Genomic DNA, 4267 nt, shown 5'->3' with positions numbered 1-4267 from the left:
GGACGGCTTCAGTCTTGGCTGGGGCCAGCTCCAGACCGTGCTGTTGCATCCAACGATGGACCTGGTCAACGGCTTCCTCTGCTCTCGCGCGAACCTCGTCCGTGGTGGTAGCAGGTACCAACAGCGCCAGATCGTCCGCGTATCCGATGACTTCGACGTCGGGAGGTAGCGGCACATCCAGCACCCCGTCATACATGATGTTCCACAGAGTTGGGCCCAGGATGGACCCCTGTGGAACACCTGCGGTTACATGCCGTACGACGGGGCCTTCGCTCGTGTCAAAGTACAGCACACGATCCTCGAAGTAGCTTCGAAGCATCCGTTGGAGGCCGACGGGAACACCTTTTGCCTGAAGGGCACTGGCAATGGATTGCCAGTTGGCCGTGTTGAAGGCGTTCTTCACGTCCAACGCCACCACAAGCAAGAAACGGTTATCCCGGCCGTTCGTTCGCCGGAACGACATGGCGGTACGGCCGGCCTCAACAACCCGCTGGATGGCGCTCACTGTCGACCGCCCTCGACGAAATCCGAACTGCCGGTCCGACAGTCGGGGTGAAGACGGCTCTTCGAGATGTTCATTGAGGCGATTCAGGATGAGGCGCTCAAGTACCTTCCCAGTGCGTCGAGCATGCAGAGGGGTCGGTACGAGCTGCTCTCTCCCGGAGGCTTCCCCTGCTTCGGCAGCAACACCAGTCGTTGCCTCTTCCACTGCGCCGGAAACGAAGCGCGGTTCAGGCAATCCTGGTACAGGACCCGGAAGACTTCCGGGAACATGGTGATTGCCGTCTTCACCGCCGCATTCGGGATGCCATCGAGCCCTGGTGCTTTGCGGCTCGCCATCTGACTCGCGATGAGCAGCAGCTCGTCGTCCGTTACCGGTGCAATTCCCGCCGTTGTTGTTGCTCCCTCGACGCTTCCAACGTTGCTCAGCTGCGACCAGTCGCAGGGCGGATGCTCAGGGAAGAGGTCGGACACAATGCGTTCGAGGACGACCCGGTCCGCTTCTGAAGGCGTCCGACTGCCCCGGAGCCGGGACATGACGACACGGTATCCTGCCCCGAACGCATTCTCTTCTGCAATTTCGATCAGCTCCTGGAACAAGTTCCGCTTGCTAGCTCGAATTGCTCTACTGAGCTCCGCCCTTGCTGTCCTGTGCTCTGCTGCTGCTATGCTGCGCTCCTCCAAGTCAGCCGTCTGCAGCAACCGGTCACGGGCAACCTCGCAATTGTTCCTCAGTCGAGCCAGGAGGGAGACCACCAAAAGATGTTCCGATGCGGGTCTTGGTGCACTCGGGTAACCCGTTGCATCGTCTCGTCGCAAGCCTTGAGCATGGCTGCGATCATACCCTCCTGGCTCGTTGCGCGTTGGACAAAGTCCGCAGCGAACAGCGCCTCGAGGAATGAGGAAGGAGAAAACTGCGAGGCTTTCCATCGGCGGCCAGCGTGACGCGCACGCCTCTGGCTTGAGGAATCACCCTGCTGCGACGATGGTTGCCGCTGTCGTTGCTGCTGCTGCTGTTGTGATAACTGCTGCTGTTGTAAGGACTGCTGTTGCTGCTGCTGTTGTTGCTGCTGAGACGACTGCTGCGCTGTCTGCTGTTGGTTCTGCAGTTGTTCGGGGATGGTGGTGTTCCTCCCACGGTGTAGAGAACATAGCGGTGGTCTGACGCGGTGTAGCTTGTGCTAACAACCCAGGTGTCAGGGCGAGCGATCGACGGGCTCGCGAATGCCACATCCACTATACTCGGGAGAGCCACCCCGTTGCCATCAAACGTGTATTCCCGACCTTGATTAATCACGATTAGGCCAAGCTGCTCCACCATTCCGTGCAGCTCTTCCCCGCGGTCGCAAGTCTCGGGCTGCCCCACTCCTCATGTCTGGCGTTAAAATCGCCGGCGACGACGACTTGAGGGTGGAGAAGCCTTCGAGTTCTATTGCTTCAAGAAGCGCTCGAACTCTGCGAGGTTAAGGCTTGGTGGAGCATAGCAGCTGATGAAAACCACTCCGCCGATCTGCGCTGCAACCAACCCCTGAGCTTCACTGCACCACACCCGCTGTATTGGTAGCTCACCGACAGCTACCACCGCTACCGCCTTGCAGCTGCTGAATGCCCACCGGCCGTTGTTTTCAGGTGGGCGCAGAACATCAGAGAGAATGAGCACGTCTGCTTTCTCCTCTCTGGCAGCTTGCAGCACCAGGTTCTGGGCCTCACGGCCATGGCCCAGGTACAGGGATAACTGGCTTGTGGCCGCCAAGCGTTCATAGCGACGTGGCTTTTTGATCCTTCGATGTCGGCTCTTCCTATCATTGTGAAGCAAAATTCACCAAGCGTAGGATTGTTCACCCTTTCAAGGGAACGTGAGCTGGGTTTAGACCGTCGTGAGACAGGTTAGTTTTACCCTACTGGTGTGTGCTTATAGTCGCTATCTTAACGGAATTCCTGTGCAGTACGAGAGGAACCACAGGTACGGACCACTGGCTCAATACTAGTCCGACCGGACTTTGGTATGACGCTACGTCCGCTGGATTATGCCTGAACGCCTCTAAGGTCGTAGCCAATCCGAGCTGATAGCGCTTCTCAAACCCATTAGGTGTTCGGAAGCTAGCGGGCCTAACAACCCTCTGAGATCCGTTGGAGTCTGCGTCTGCAGCCCGGCGTCTCATCCCGCTATACCTAGGCCGCAATGAGTGGAGTTCGCTGCACGTGTTAGTACCGTAACTGGGAACGCCGTTGGCTTGAGCTCTGCCCAACGTGGATATACCTAGTTTCGACACCTATCAACCGCCCGCAAACGACGGGACTTCAGGCTGGGAGCTGCGAGTTGTAGAGATGCGTTCGCATCGATCCTCTCAGGCGACCCATGCTTGGTGGTTTGTCCGTGTGCCCCTTCCTCGATGTGCGCAAGCTCGTCTTGGTCTGGGGACCACGTCGACACAGGGGATACTCTTGTGAGAGCATGAGTGTACTAAGTTGAGTGTAGCAAGGGAACGCGTGCCCCTTCCTCGTTGGCGTAACTAACCATCTTGGTCTGGGGACCGTGGTACCGTGCTCTGGTGAAGCTTGGTGCGTGCTCCTTCCTTGTCAGACGAGTGACTTGACCTGGTCTGGAGACCGTTCCTTTATACTAGTGGACAAGAGTTGGCTTCTTCCGTGTCAGACGAGTGACTTGACATAGGATGGAGAAGGACACTTAACACTAATGAGCTTGTCGGCGTGCCTCGTTCTCGACTTGATTGTCTTGATGTGAGGACCGTGCGGACCACACCAGTAAGCTTACACATGCTCGTTACAAGTTGTATAAGTTGACCCGTTTGGCCCGGTTGCCTTGCACATGATGGTGTTGACCATGTTCGGTTAACAGGTCGTGTGTCGAGGTGGTCGGCCTTGGTAGTAGGATGTCTTGTGCATGTGACGTGTTGACCTGGTTTGGTCGGTGTGTCGTCGTGTACGAGATGACCTACTTACCCGTTAGTTTTCCAAGTTGTATTATGTGTTGACTTAGTTGACGTGTCATGTGCTTGGATGATTAGCGTACGGGTCATGTATGGTGCGCTTGCTTCAGTTGAAGGGATGTACTAGTACAGTTGTATTAATCGTTTATTTCACGATCTGGTCTTTTGGCTGGATCGTGAAAAAAACGCTAAGTCCCAAATCCTGAACTCGAGAAGAAAGCGCCAATGACAACGTTTTTGACTGGAGCTCCCTAGCATTCGGCTTTTTTCTACTTTGAAGGGATGCACTGTTGTATGAATTGTTTATTCACGAACTGGTCGTTTGATTGGATCGTGAAAAAAAAAACGCTCAGTCCCAAATCCTGAACTCGACAGGAAAGCGCTGATTGCAAACATTTTGACTGGAAGTCCCTTGAAAATGGCGTTTTCGTTATTGGCATTATGTTGCACGTTTATTGTGGCTAGAACATTAATTATTCACAAAATGGCACCAAAGCTTGGCAAAAGTCGCGAAACACTCCTATCTCGACGCACCAGCAATCGCAACTTGATGCAAAATAAATTGCACGAGCTAATGATACTTGTACCATGCACAGTACACCGTACCAAAATATACCCCTGAAAGTGTGCAATTTGGTGCTACCCTAGGGAATATGTATGGAGAAGCCTAGCTACGTGTGTCGCACGTTCCAAGTTGCATGGACGTCGAACAGAGGCATGCAAAAGCACCTATCTAGGGAATTACTCTACGTTCTAGTAGCAAGTGCGATTTTCCGGTCCAGCACGGCAGTACGCCTGCACGCATACACTCCATG

At 54.8% G+C, this 4267-nt stretch overlaps 1 pseudogene; it reads left to right on the top strand.

Moving 5' to 3' along the window:
• LOC120908178 overlaps positions 1-2877 on the top strand; it is a 7938-nt pseudogene extending 5061 nt beyond the window's left edge.
• Positions 2878-4267: the final 1390 nt, after the last annotated feature.

Source organism: Anopheles arabiensis, assembly GCF_016920715.1.
Source record: "Anopheles arabiensis isolate DONGOLA chromosome X unlocalized genomic scaffold, AaraD3 X_pericentromeric_contig0034, whole genome shotgun sequence".
Classification (NCBI taxonomy): Eukaryota; Metazoa; Arthropoda; class Insecta; order Diptera; family Culicidae; genus Anopheles; species Anopheles arabiensis.
This window is presented reverse-complemented; position numbering and strand designations above follow the sequence as displayed.